This window comes from Phyllobates terribilis, unplaced genomic scaffold (assembly GCF_046119375.1).
Source record: "Phyllobates terribilis strain yellow unplaced genomic scaffold, ASM4611937v1 Scaffold_66__1_contigs__length_7565176, whole genome shotgun sequence".
In the NCBI taxonomy this organism is placed as follows: Eukaryota; Metazoa; Chordata; class Amphibia; order Anura; family Dendrobatidae; genus Phyllobates; species Phyllobates terribilis.
In genome coordinates, this window is record NW_027362826.1 from 6110256 (window position 1) to 6124319 (window position 14064).

The following is a 14064-nucleotide window of genomic DNA, read 5'->3' on the forward strand; positions in this document are numbered from 1 at the left end:
GGATAAGGGACACCCCTGTTTAACGCCACAGTTTATTTTTACATTATCAGATAAAAAACCATTAATAGATATTTTGCTAAAACATGATTTGTAAAGAGATTTAATACGTTTGCTAAAAACATCCGGGCATCCCATTTTCTCTAAAACTGCAAATAAAAAATCATGGGCAACTCTATCGTACGCTTTTTCAAAATCCAAAGTAATTAGAGCAAGCTTTTGTTTTCTGTCTAAAACATCCCATAAAACATCCCTGATTAAAATCAATGAGTCGCTGATTCTCCGATTTGGCACTGCACACGTCTGATCCACTTCTATTACTGAGCCGATTACCTTTTTTAATCTATTTGCTAGTAACTTTGCATATACCTTACAGTCCGTATTTAAAAGGGTTATTGGTCTCCAATTTTTAATCAGTTCTTTATTTCCTTTCTTAAATAATAAAACAATAAGACCCTCCCACCACGACTCTGGGACACTAAAAGATGCTTCTGCTTCTAAAATTACTTCATAAAAATCCTCACCCATGATCTCCCATAAACACTTGTAAAATTCAACAGGTAGTCCATCTGCTCCCGGCGTTTTGTTATTTTGTAGCGTATTAATTGTATTAAAAACTTCCTCTTTAGTAAAATTCCCTATTAAAAAAGATTTATCTTCCGCATTAAAATTTTTTTCCAGTCCTTCTAAAAAATGTTTTTTTAGAGACACATCCGTGTTTTTAACAGAAAATAAATCATCATAAAATTCTTTTGCTTTCATCTTCTTCCCCTCCAAACTTTTTTCTCCTTCCAAAACCTTCATATAATCCTTCTTGTCACATATTTTTTTAAAAAAGAATTTTGTGCATTTTTCATCCTCGTCTAAAACTTTTACTCGGGAATTAAAAATAATTTCTTTACCTTTTTCTTTCAGGCAGTTTTGGATCTTTTCTTTTGTTGTTCGGATCGCCTCCTGCAGATCACATCCGTTATTTTCGAGGTGAAAAAAACATTGCAGTTTAGCATTAAGATCATTATAAAAAATACGTTTTGCAGCAGCTTTCTTCTTTCCTTCTTTAATAAAAAATATTTTTACCTCCTTCTTGACAAAATCCCACCAATTAAAAATAGATTTAAAAAACGTTTTTTTTAGCTTCAGTTTTTCATACAGCTTTTTAAAACCTTCCATAACCACCTCGTCTTGTAGTAGGGATACATTAAATTTCCAGTGTGACGGTCTTTTATCCACATCTGATTCTATTTTAAAACTACATTCTATTATTTTATGATCTGAAAAAGGTGTTGAATGCGTTTTAAAACCTGAGCATGTTAGGGCTTGAGATATAAAAATATAATCTATTCTGGATGAAACACCTCTCCCCACCCAAGTGACTTCATGCTCCTTTTTTTGTCCATCTAATGCCCATGTATCTTTAAGATTAAAAGCTGCTAAAATATTTCTAAGACATGAAGCTGACCCATCTTTTACATTTTTTAAATGACAATTAAAATCCCCACCTAAAACTAATGGATCTACTCCAGGTAAAAACAGCTGCAACAGTTCAAACAAATGTAATCTCAAGGCTTTTTCTGCATTTGCATACACATTAAAACACCTCACTTTCTTCCCATTTTTCTGCACATCAATTCTTAAAATCCTCCCAGGGTATATCTCTTCATAATTTACAATCTCCCAATCTTTAGAGCATAAAAACCCCACACCATCACTTTTTGACTCGTTCCCACCAGAAAAGCATAAGTTACCCTTCCATATACCCTGTAAATATTCATAGCTTATTTTTTTTGTCAAATTACATTCTTGTAGAAAGATAAAATCAATATTTTCATTATTTAAAAAATCATATAAAGCAGTTCTCTTATATAGGTCGTTAAACCCCTGAACATTCAGGGACATTGAGCGGATCATCTTCTAACATTTAGTGCAGGGCTCTTCCCTCCGCCCTCATTCTCTACTGCCGGAGAAGATGGGTCTACCTCCAGATCTGATACATCCGAAGATGACACACTCCCCAGCAGACTTGTTGCTTCTAATGCCTTTACTTTCCCACCACATGGTATTCCTTCATTATCACTTCTATCCACACTTCTTTTTAGAGATTTTTCTGTGCAGTCCATTTGTACCTGCGCGCAAGGTAAGCTCTGCGACAGGGAATTAGTAGGAGTGGACTCCACTACTTCTGGAATATCACTTTCCCCTCCACAACTACTCCCTTTACTTAGTGGAGAAATTTCTTGCAACATTTGACTCTTCTCTTCTCTCTTCTGATCTTCTTTCTTCTGTTCTTCTATCTTCTTCTTTTCATTCTTATCTTCTTTCTTCTTATCTTCTTTCTTCTGCTCTTCTCTCTTTTTCCTTTCCATCTGTTTCTTTATCTCCATGGCCCTTTTTTCTATGTCCTCTATCCTCTTCTGTTTTTCCTCTTCCTTCTTTCTCTTCCTTTCTTCCAACTTCCTTTCCTCTTCTTCTTGTGATTTTTTAACCCGTTCCTCCTTCTTCTTCTCCTTCATTGCCCGTCCCTCCTCTTCCTCTTTTCTCTTTCTTTCTGTCTCCTCCTTCTCACTCCTTTCTTTCTCCTCTTCCCCTTTTTCCTCTTCAGCAGCAATGCCTGCTTCCACATCGTCTTTAGCTTCTTGTTGCTGTTCTTCAGGCGATGTGTCCATCTCCTCTACATCCTTTTTCTTATTTTTAGGGCACTCATCCATCTGGTGAGGAGTACCCATGCAACTAAAACACTTGTTACATTCTGCATCCAGATGTCCATATTTTTTACACACACGGCAGTAGTGTGGCATCCCTGGGAAGAATAAATAACCTCGGCTATGGTTGATATAAACCTGCGGCGGAGGTCTGGACACGCCCCCCTCCTCATTCGGGTTCTTCCTAAATGATACCACATACACACGTTTCCCGTTCCACACTCCAAACTGTGTTTCCCCGCGTCTCTTAGGGATGATTTTGTCACAATACATTGATAGGTAACTTTCAACCTCAGAGTCTGTAATAAATGGACTAAACAAATGAATCGTCAGTACTTTCATTGAAAACTGAAAAGAGGGGATTACTTTCACCCCCTCCAGCTCTACCTTCTCTTTATTTACTTCATAAAGAGCGTAGGCACTTTCACACTGCGAGGCTTTATTAAGCGTAACATCATAAAGTCCTCGAGAAAAAAAAGATTGAAAGCAAAAAAGATGCTCCTTGTCGATCTTCAAGAGCTTACAAATAACATTGAAAATAAATTGAGAATCTTTCACCTGCCGGTGGTCAGGAGCAACCACGAACCTGATGGTGTCCTTCAGCGGATGCTCCTCCGAGAAATAATCATTCGGGTTGCTTGCTTGATTCTCCTTCCTTCCTCCAGGGTTTCTCCTTGTCTCCATGATTTTCCTCTTCTTTTCCAGATACCAAGGAAAATATCACACACGGATCGCAGCCTCCACGAAGTTCGTCCTCCCTCCAACACACCGTCCTCCGTAAAGAAAAGGCACTGCAGCTTTAGCACCGATTCCCAAAAGCAGCACTGGATATCTCCAAAGGCCAAGAATCGGTTCTGCCACCACAGTAACCTTCAGCCCAATGTCACAACCCACTACAGATCGTGCCAAAAGGCCGAGAAGCGATAACCAGAATTGGTTTCAAACTACGGAGCCACCCAAGGATCCTGAAAAGTCCATTTGTGGAGATGAGCTCCTGGACTCCCGTTAAGAAGACATGTTGTCAACCTCTAGATCCCTTACATGCCTGCACTTTTCGGCTTGCTGCTGCTGCAATCCACGCGTTTTAGATCTGCATAACTCCACCTCTTTAAACACAGCACCTTCACCCCCTGCTGTTCCCACCCGCCTCAACACCGTTGGAAGGGAGGAGAACCAATTAAGGCGGGGGGTGGGGTGGAACGAGCAGCTGTCTACCCTTAGCAGGAGGGCTCCTGATTACATACCTCTCCTGCTGCTGCTGCTGCTGGCTGTCCAGCAGCAGACTGAAGGTGGCTGCTGCTGTGCACAGGTATATAAAGGCTCAGAGCCTATTATGACACGCGCAGCCAGCGTTCCATTGCCACATTCCATCTACTGCAGGCAGGATACCTGGCTGGCTGAATGTCGCTGAGAAGCTCACAGAGACCGCCATAAGCAACAGTTTAACAGAATGCCACAGACTAATCAACCAAACTTTTTGGGTTGGGTTCTCTTTTATAGTCTGCAGGCATTAAATGAAAGAAGTCAGTGTTCCAGCAGAAGGAGACAACGTTTCAGAAAAGGCATTGTAGCAAACCAAAAAAGAAATTTTAAGCGCAGCAGAGTAACCAGCGCACATACCTGTTAGCTCAGGTGAGTTTAAAAGGCTGCTGTTGATAACAAGGGCATTTGCTAAATAGATGGTGTGTGTGCAACAATATACTGAAAGGTCAATTATATTGTGCAGCTTATCTCACCACCTGTAGTTATTTAGGTGAAAGCTCCAAAATGCTTGCCTAATATGTCTGTTTATCCAAAAGGAAGTAAAAAGGGAGAGCTAGAAAGATAGCATTGCATCACATTACATGGCAATGCAATGCACAGTTGCTGAAGTTGAACCAAAATGAGCTTGTAATCTGGCTTCTGCAACTTTGAACATGAAAAATCCAATGAGGAGAAGAAAAGCAAAGCCAAAGAGTCCATCCCAAAATCCGACAAACAAGCAAAATGAACAAAAAACATTGAATTCAATTCTTTCTGATTTTAGAAACTGCATTAAAGAAGGGGTGCACCGGTCCTGGAGATACTGCAATACCAGGTCAATGCGTGGAGTGGACAGAGCAAGCTCTTTTTCCATCTCCCTGTTCTAAAAATCCATTTAATATATGGTCCCCAGATAGGGGACGTATCAGATATTAAACTGATAAGAACAGATACTACACTTGATCTTAGCCAAAAGGCCGAGAAGCGATAACCAGAATTGGTTTCAAACTACGGAGCCACCCAAGGATCCTGAAAAGTCCATTTGTGGAGATGAGCTCCTGGACTCCCGTTAAGAAGACATGTTGTCAACCTCTAGATCCCTTACATGGCTGCACTTTTCGGCTTGCTGCTGCTGCAATCCACGCGTTTTAGATCTGCATAACTCCACCTCTTTAAACACAGCACCTTCACCCCCTGCTGTTCCCACCCGCCTCAACACCGTTGGAAGGGAGGAGAACCAATTAAGGCGGGGGGTGGGGTGGAACGAGCAGCTGTCTACCCTTAGCAGGAGGGCTCCTGATTACATACCTCTCCTGCTGCTGCTGCTGCTGGCTGTCCAGCAGCAGACTGAAGGTGGCTGCTGCTGTGCACAGGTATATAAAGGCTCAGAGCCTATTATGACACGCGCAGCCAGCGTTCCATTGCCACATTCCATCTACTGCAGGCAGGATACCTGGCTGGCTGAATGTCGCTGAGAAGCTCACAGAGACCGCCATAAGCAACAGTTTAACAGAATGCCACAGACTAATCAACCAAACTTTTTGGGTTGGGTTCTCTTTTATAGTCTGCAGGCATTAAATGAAAGAAGTCAGTGTTCCAGCAGAGGGAGACAACGTTTCAGAAAAGGCATTGTAGCAAACCAAAAAAGAAATTTTAAGCGCAGCAGAGTAACCAGCGCACATACCTGTTAGCTCAGGTGAGTTTAAAAGGCTGCTGTTGATAACAAGGGCATTTGCTAAATAGATGGTGTGTGTGCAACAATATACTGAAAGGTCAATTATATTGTGCAGCTTATCTCACCACCTGTAGTTATTTAGGTGAAAGCTCCAAAATGCTTGCCTAATATGTCTGTTTATCCAAAAGGAAGTAAAAAGGGAGAGCTAGAAAGATAGCATTGCATCACATTACATGGCAATGCAATGCACAGTTGCTGAAGTTGAACCAAAATGAGCTTGTAATCTGGCTTCTGCAACTTTGAACATGAAAAATCCAATGAGGAGAAGAAAAGCAAAGCCAAAGAGTCCATCCCAAAATCCGACAAACAAGCAAAATGAACAAAAAACATTGAATTCAATTCTTTCTGATTTTAGAAACTGCATTAAAGAAGGGGTGCACCGGTCCTGGAGATACTGCAATACCAGGTCAATGCGTGGAGTGGACAGAGCAAGCTCTTTTTCCATCTCCCTGTTCTAAAAATCCATTTAATATATGGTCCCCAGATAGGGGACGTATCAGATATTAAACTGATAAGAACAGATACTACACTTGATCTTAACCAAAAGGCCGAGAAGCGATAACCAGAATTGGTTTCAAACTACGGAGCCACCCAAGGATCCTGAAAAGTCCATTTGTGGAGATGAGCTCCTGGACTCCCGTTAAGAAGACATGTTGTCAACCTCTAGATCCCTTACATGCCTGCACTTTTCGGCTTGCTGCTGCTGCAATCCACGCGTTTTAGATCTGCATAACTCCACCTCTTTAAACACAGCACCTTCACCCCCTGCTGTTCCCACCCGCCTCAACACCGTTGGAAGGGAGGAGAACCAATTAAGGCGGGGGGTGGGGTGGAACGAGCAGCTGTCTACCCTTAGCAGGAGGGCTCCTGATTACATACCTCTCCTGCTGCTGCTGCTGCTGGCTGTCCAGCAGCAGACTGAAGGTGGCTGCTGCTGTGCACAGGTATATAAAGGCTCAGAGCCTATTATGACACGCGCAGCCAGCGTTCCATTGCCACATTCCATCTACTGCAGGCAGGATACCTGGCTGGCTGAATGTCGCTGAGAAGCTCACAGAGACCGCCATAAGCAACAGTTTAACAGAATGCCACAGACTAATCAACCAAACTTTTTGGGTTGGGTTCTCTTTTATAGTCTGCAGGCATTAAATGAAAGAAGTCAGTGTTCCAGCAGAGGGAGACAACGTTTCAGAAAAGGCATTGTAGCAAACCAAAAAAGAAATTTTAAGCGCAGCAGAGTAACCAGCGCACATACCTGTTAGCTCAGGTGAGTTTAAAAGGCTGCTGTTGATAACAAGGGCATTTGCTAAATAGATGGTGTGTGTGCAACAATATACTGAAAGGTCAATTATATTGTGCAGCTTATCTCACCACCTGTAGTTATTTAGGTGAAAGCTCCAAAATGCTTGCCTAATATGTCTGTTTATCCAAAAGGAAGTAAAAAGGGAGAGCTAGAAAGATAGCATTGCATCACATTACATGGCAATGCAATGCACAGTTGCTGAAGTTGAACCAAAATGAGCTTGTAATCTGGCTTCTGCAACTTTGAACATGAAAAATCCAATGAGGAGAAGAAAAGCAAAGCCAAAGAGTCCATCCCAAAATCCGACAAACAAGCAAAATGAACAAAAAACATTGAATTCAATTCTTTCTGATTTTAGAAACTGCATTAAAGAAGGGGTGCACCGGTCCTGGAGATACTGCAATACCAGGTCAATGCGTGGAGTGGACAGAGCAAGCTCTTTTTCCATCTCCCTGTTCTAAAAATCCATTTAATATATGGTCCCCAGATAGGGGACGTATCAGATATTAAACTGATAAGAACAGATACTACACTTGATCTTAGCCAAAAGGCCGAGAAGCGATAACCAGAATTGGTTTCAAACTACGGAGCCACCCAAGGATCCTGAAAAGTCCATTTGTGGAGATGAGCTCCTGGACTCCCGTTAAGAAGACATGTTGTCAACCTCTAGATCCCTTACATGCCTGCACTTTTCGGCTTGCTGCTGCTGCAATCCACGCGTTTTAGATCTGCATAACTCCACCTCTTTAAACACAGCACCTTCACCCCCTGCTGTTCCCACCCGCCTCAACACCGTTGGAAGGGAGGAGAACCAATTAAGGCGGGGGGTGGGGTGGAACGAGCAGCTGTCTACCCTTAGCAGGAGGGCTCCTGATTACATACCTCTCCTGCTGCTGCTGCTGCTGGCTGTCCAGCAGCAGACTGAAGGTGGCTGCTGCTGTGCACAGGTATATAAAGGCTCAGAGCCTATTATGACACGCGCAGCCAGCGTTCCATTGCCACATTCCATCTACTGCAGGCAGGATACCTGGCTGGCTGAATGTCGCTGAGAAGCTCACAGAGACCGCCATAAGCAACAGTTTAACAGAATGCCACAGACTAATCAACCAAACTTTTTGGGTTGGGTTCTCTTTTATAGTCTGCAGGCATTAAATGAAAGAAGTCAGTGTTCCAGCAGAAGGAGACAACGTTTCAGAAAAGGCATTGTAGCAAACCAAAAAAGAAATTTTAAGCGCAGCAGAGTAACCAGCGCACATACCTGTTAGCTCAGGTGAGTTTAAAAGGCTGCTGTTGATAACAAGGGCATTTGCTAAATAGATGGTGTGTGTGCAACAATATACTGAAAGGTCAATTATATTGTGCAGCTTATCTCACCACCTGTAGTTATTTAGGTGAAAGCTCCAAAATGCTTGCCTAATATGTCTGTTTATCCAAAAGGAAGTAAAAAGGGAGAGCTAGAAAGATAGCATTGCATCACATTACATGGCAATGCAATGCACAGTTGCTGAAGTTGAACCAAAATGAGCTTGTAATCTGGCTTCTGCAACTTTGAACATGAAAAATCCAATGAGGAGAAGAAAAGCAAAGCCAAAGAGTCCATCCCAAAATCCGACAAACAAGCAAAATGAACAAAAAACATTGAATTCAATTCTTTCTGATTTTAGAAACTGCATTAAAGAAGGGGTGCACCGGTCCTGGAGATACTGCAATACCAGGTCAATGCGTGGAGTGGACAGAGCAAGCTCTTTTTCCATCTCCCTGTTCTAAAAATCCATTTAATATATGGTCCCCAGATAGGGGACGTATCAGATATTAAACTGATAAGAACAGATACTACACTTGATCTTAGCCAAAAGGCCGAGAAGCGATAACCAGAATTGGTTTCAAACTACGGAGCCACCCAAGGATCCTGAAAAGTCCATTTGTGGAGATGAGCTCCTGGACTCCCGTTAAGAAGACATGTTGTCAACCTCTAGATCCCTTACATGCCTGCACTTTTCGGCTTGCTGCTGCTGCAATCCACGCGTTTTAGATCTGCATAACTCCACCTCTTTAAACACAGCACCTTCACCCCCTGCTGTTCCCACCCGCCTCAACACCGTTGGAAGGGAGGAGAACCAATTAAGGCGGGGGGTGGGGTGGAACGAGCAGCTGTCTACCCTTAGCAGGAGGGCTCCTGATTACATACCTCTCCTGCTGCTGCTGCTGCTGGCTGTCCAGCAGCAGACTGAAGGTGGCTGCTGCTGTGCACAGGTATATAAAGGCTCAGAGCCTATTATGACATGCGCAGCCAGCGTTCCATTGCCACATTCCATCTACTGCAGGCAGGATACCTGGCTGGCTGAATGTCGCTGAGAAGCTCACAGAGACCGCCATAAGCAACAGTTTAACAGAATGCCACAGACTAATCAACCAAACTTTTTGGGTTGGGTTCTCTTTTATAGTCTGCAGGCATTAAATGAAAGAAGTCAGTGTTCCAGCAGAGGGAGACAACGTTTCAGAAAAGGCATTGTAGCAAACCAAAAAAGAAATTTTAAGCGCAGCAGAGTAACCAGCGCACATACCTGTTAGCTCAGGTGAGTTTAAAAGGCTGCTGTTGATAACAAGGGCATTTGCTAAATAGATGGTGTGTGTGCAACAATATACTGAAAGGTCAATTATATTGTGCAGCTTATCTCACCACCTGTAGTTATTTAGGTGAAAGCTCCAAAATGCTTGCCTAATATGTCTGTTTATCCAAAAGGAAGTAAAAAGGGAGAGCTAGAAAGATAGCATTGCATCACATTACATGGCAATGCAATGCACAGTTGCTGAAGTTGAACCAAAATGAGCTTGTAATCTGGCTTCTGCAACTTTGAACATGAAAAATCCAATGAGGAGAAGAAAAGCAAAGCCAAAGAGTCCATCCCAAAATCCGACAAACAAGCAAAATGAACAAAAAACATTGAATTCAATTCTTTCTGATTTTAGAAACTGCATTAAAGAAGGGGTGCACCGGTCCTGGAGATACTGCAATACCAGGTTAATGCGTGGAGTGGACAGAGCAAGCTCTTTTTCCATCTCCCTGTTCTAAAAATCCATTTAATATATGGTCCCCAGATAGGGGACGTATCAGATATTAAACTGATAAGAACAGATACTACACTTGATCTTAGCCAAAAGGCCGAGAAGCGATAACCAGAATTGGTTTCAAACTACGGAGCCACCCAAGGATCCTGAAAAGTCCATTTGTGGAGATGAGCTCCTGGACTCCCGTTAAGAAGACATGTTGTCAACCTCTAGATCCCTTACATGCCTGCACTTTTCGGCTTGCTGCTGCTGCAATCCACGCGTTTTAGATCTGCATAACTCCACCTCTTTAAACACAGCACCTTCACCCCCTGCTGTTCCCACCCGCCTCAACACCGTTGGAAGGGAGGAGAACCAATTAAGGCGGGGGGTGGGGTGGAACGAGCAGCTGTCTACCCTTAGCAGGAGGGCTCCTGATTACATACCTCTCCTGCTGCTGCTGCTGCTGGCTGTCCAGCAGCAGACTGAAGGTGGCTGCTGCTGTGCACAGGTATATAAAGGCTCAGAGCCTATTATGACACGCGCAGCCAGCGTTCCATTGCCACATTCCATCTACTGCAGGCAGGATACCTGGCTGGCTGAATGTCGCTGAGAAGCTCACAGAGACCGCCATAAGCAACAGTTTAACAGAATGCCACAGACTAATCAACCAAACTTTTTGGGTTGGGTTCTCTTTTATAGTCTGCAGGCATTAAATGAAAGAAGTCAGTGTTCCAGCAGAGGGAGACAACGTTTCAGAAAAGGCATTGTAGCAAACCAAAAAAGAAATTTTAAGCGCAGCAGAGTAACCAGCGCACATACCTGTTAGCTCAGGTGAGTTTAAAAGGCTGCTGTTGATAACAAGGGCATTTGCTAAATAGATGGTGTGTGTGCAACAATATACTGAAAGGTCAATTATATTGTGCAGCTTATCTCACCACCTGTAGTTATTTAGGTGAAAGCTCCAAAATGCTTGCCTAATATGTCTGTTTATCCAAAAGGAAGTAAAAAGGGAGAGCTAGAAAGATAGCATTGCATCACATTACATGGCAATGCAATGCACAGTTGCTGAAGTTGAACCAAAATGAGCTTGTAATCTGGCTTCTGCAACTTTGAACATGAAAAATCCAATGAGGAGAAGAAAAGCAAAGCCAAAGAGTCCATCCCAAAATCCGACAAACAAGCAAAATGAACAAAAAACATTGAATTCAATTCTTTCTGATTTTAGAAACTGCATTAAAGAAGGGGTGCACCGGTCCTGGAGATACTGCAATACCAGGTCAATGCGTGGAGTGGACAGAGCAAGCTCTTTTTCCATCTCCCTGTTCTAAAAATCCATTTAATATATGGTCCCCAGATAGGGGACGTATCAGATATTAAACTGATAAGAACAGATACTACACTTGATCTTAGCCAAAAGGCCGAGAAGCGATAACCAGAATTGGTTTCAAACTACGGAGCCACCCAAGGATCCTGAAAAGTCCATTTGTGGAGATGAGCTCCTGGACTCCCCTTAAGAAGACATGTTGTCAAGCTCTAGATCCCTTACATGCCTGCACTTTTCGGCTTGCTGCTGCTGCAATCCAAGCGTTTTAGATCTGCATAACTCCACCTCTTTAAACACAGCACCTTCACCCCCTGCTGTTCCCACCCGCCTCAACACCGTTGGAAGGGAGGAGAACCAATTAAGGCGGGGGGTGGGGTGGAACGAGCAGCTGTCTACCCTTAGCAGGAGGGCTCCTGATTACATACCTCTCCTGCTGCTGCTGCTGCTGGCTGTCCAGCAGCAGACTGAAGGTGGCTGCTGCTGTGCACAGGTATATAAAGGCTCAGAGCCTATTATGACACGCGCAGCCAGCGTTCCATTGCCACATTCCATCTACTGCAGGCAGGATACCTGGCTGGCTGAATGTCGCTGAGAAGCTCACAGAGACCGCCATAAGCAACAGTTTAACAGAATGCCACAGACTAATCAACCAAACTTTTTGGGTTGGGTTCTCTTTTATAGTCTGCAGGCATTAAATGAAAGAAGTCAGTGTTCCAGCAGAGGGAGACAACGTTTCAGAAAAGGCATTGTAGCAAACCAAAAAAGAAATTTTAAGCGCAGCAGAGTAACCAGCGCACATACCTGTTAGCTCAGGTGAGTTTAAAAGGCTGCTGTTGATAACAAGGGCATTTGCTAAATAGATGGTGTGTGTGCAACAATATACTGAAAGGTCAATTATATTGTGCAGCTTATCTCACCACCTGTAGTTATTTAGGTGAAAGCTCCAAAATGCTTGCCTAATATGTCTGTTTATCCAAAAGGAAGTAAAAAGGGAGAGCTAGAAAGATAGCATTGCATCACATTACATGGCAATGCAATGCACAGTTGCTGAAGTTGAACCAAAATGAGCTTGTAATCTGGCTTCTGCAACTTTGAACATGAAAAATCCAATGAGGAGAAGAAAAGCAAAGCCAAAGAGTCCATCCCAAAATCCGACAAACAAGCAAAATGAACAAAAAACATTGAATTCAATTCTTTCTGATTTTAGAAACTGCATTAAAGAAGGGGTGCACCGGTCCTGGAGATACTGCAATACCAGGTCAATGCGTGGAGTGGACAGAGCAAGCTCTTTTTCCATCTCCCTGTTCTAAAAATCCATTTAATATATGGTCCCCAGATAGGGGACGTATCAGATATTAAACTGATAAGAACAGATACTACACTTGATCTTAGCCAAAAGGCCGAGAAGCGATAACCAGAATTGGTTTCAAACTACGGAGCCACCCAAGGATCCTGAAAAGTCCATTTGTGGAGATGAGCTCCTGGACTCCCGTTAAGAAGACATGTTGTCAACCTCTAGATCCCTTACATGCCTGCACTTTTCGGCTTGCTGCTGCTGCAATCCACGCGTTTTAGATCTGCATAACTCCACCTCTTTAAACACAGCACCTTCACCCCCTGCTGTTCCCACCCGCCTCAACACCGTTGGAAGGGAGGAGAACCAATTAAGGCGGGGGGTGGGGTGGAACGAGCAGCTGTCTACCCTTAGCAGGAGGGCTCCTGATTACATACCTCTCCTGCTGCTGCTGCTGCTGGCTGTCCAGCAGCAGACTGAAGGTGGCTGCTGCTGTGCACAGGTATATAAAGGCTCAGAGCCTATTATGACACGCGCAGCCAGCGTTCCATTGCCACATTCCATCTACTGCAGGCAGGATACCTGGCTGGCTGAATGTCGCTGAGAAGCTCACAGAGACCGCCATAAGCAACAGTTTAACAGAATGCCACAGACTAATCAACCAAACTTTTTGGGTTGGGTTCTCTTTTATAGTCTGCAGGCATTAAATGAAAGAAGTCAGTGTTCCAGCAGAGGGAGACAACGTTTCAGAAAAGGCATTGTAGCAAACCAAAAAAGAAATTTTAAGCGCAGCAGAGTAACCAGCGCACATACCTGTTAGCTCAGGTGAGTTTAAAAGGCTGCTGTTGATAACAAGGGCATTTGCTAAATAGATGGTGTGTGTGCAACAATATACTGAAAGGTCAATTATATTGTGCAGCTTATCTCACCACCTGTAGTTATTTAGGTGAAAGCTCCAAAATGCTTGCCTAATATGTCTGTTTATCCAAAAGGAAGTAAAAAGGGAGAGCTAGAAAGATAGCATTGCATCACATTACATGGCAATGCAATGCACAGTTGCTGAAGTTGAACCAAAATGAGCTTGTAATCTGGCTTCTGCAACTTTGAACATGAAAAATCCAATGAGGAGAAGAAAAGCAAAGCCAAAGAGTCCATCCCAAAATCCGACAAACAAGCAAAATGAACAAAAAACATTGAATTCAATTCTTTCTGATTTTAGAAACTGCATTAAAGAAGGGGTGCACCGGTCCTGGAGATACTGCAATACCAGGTCAATGCGTGGAGTGGACAGAGCAAGCTCTTTTTCCATCTCCCTGTTCTAAAAATCCATTTAATATATGGTCCCCAGATAGGGGACGTATCAGATATTAAACTGATAAGAACAGATTTTTTTTTTTTTTTTTTCCATAACACTCAGAT

The 14064-nt window shown here is 43.1% G+C and overlaps 8 non-coding genes across 8 annotated transcripts; all 8 read right to left on the bottom strand.

The window, feature by feature from the left end:
- Positions 1-4736: 4736 nt before the first annotated feature.
- On the bottom strand, positions 4737-4927 carry LOC141193887 (U2 spliceosomal RNA). Its single transcript, XR_012266692.1, has one exon. It is a non-coding gene; the product is annotated as a U2 spliceosomal RNA (small nuclear RNA).
- Positions 4928-6042: 1115 nt separating this feature from the next.
- LOC141193567 (U2 spliceosomal RNA) lies at positions 6043-6233 on the bottom strand. The gene has a single exon (XR_012266474.1). It is a non-coding gene; the product is annotated as a U2 spliceosomal RNA (small nuclear RNA).
- Positions 6234-7348: 1115 nt separating this feature from the next.
- LOC141193888 (U2 spliceosomal RNA) lies at positions 7349-7539 on the bottom strand. Its single transcript, XR_012266693.1, has one exon. It is a non-coding gene; the product is annotated as a U2 spliceosomal RNA (small nuclear RNA).
- A 1115-nt stretch (positions 7540-8654) lies between these two features.
- On the bottom strand, positions 8655-8845 carry LOC141193889 (U2 spliceosomal RNA). The gene has a single exon (XR_012266694.1). It is a non-coding gene; the product is annotated as a U2 spliceosomal RNA (small nuclear RNA).
- A 1115-nt stretch (positions 8846-9960) lies between these two features.
- Positions 9961-10151, bottom strand: LOC141194289 (U2 spliceosomal RNA). The gene has a single exon (XR_012267075.1). It is a non-coding gene; the product is annotated as a U2 spliceosomal RNA (small nuclear RNA).
- Positions 10152-11266: 1115 nt separating this feature from the next.
- Positions 11267-11457, bottom strand: LOC141193891 (U2 spliceosomal RNA). The gene has a single exon (XR_012266695.1). It is a non-coding gene; the product is annotated as a U2 spliceosomal RNA (small nuclear RNA).
- Positions 11458-12572: 1115 nt separating this feature from the next.
- LOC141193893 (U2 spliceosomal RNA) lies at positions 12573-12763 on the bottom strand. The gene has a single exon (XR_012266697.1). It is a non-coding gene; the product is annotated as a U2 spliceosomal RNA (small nuclear RNA).
- Positions 12764-13878: 1115 nt separating this feature from the next.
- On the bottom strand, positions 13879-14064 carry LOC141193722 (U2 spliceosomal RNA). The gene has a single exon (XR_012266596.1). It is a non-coding gene; the product is annotated as a U2 spliceosomal RNA (small nuclear RNA).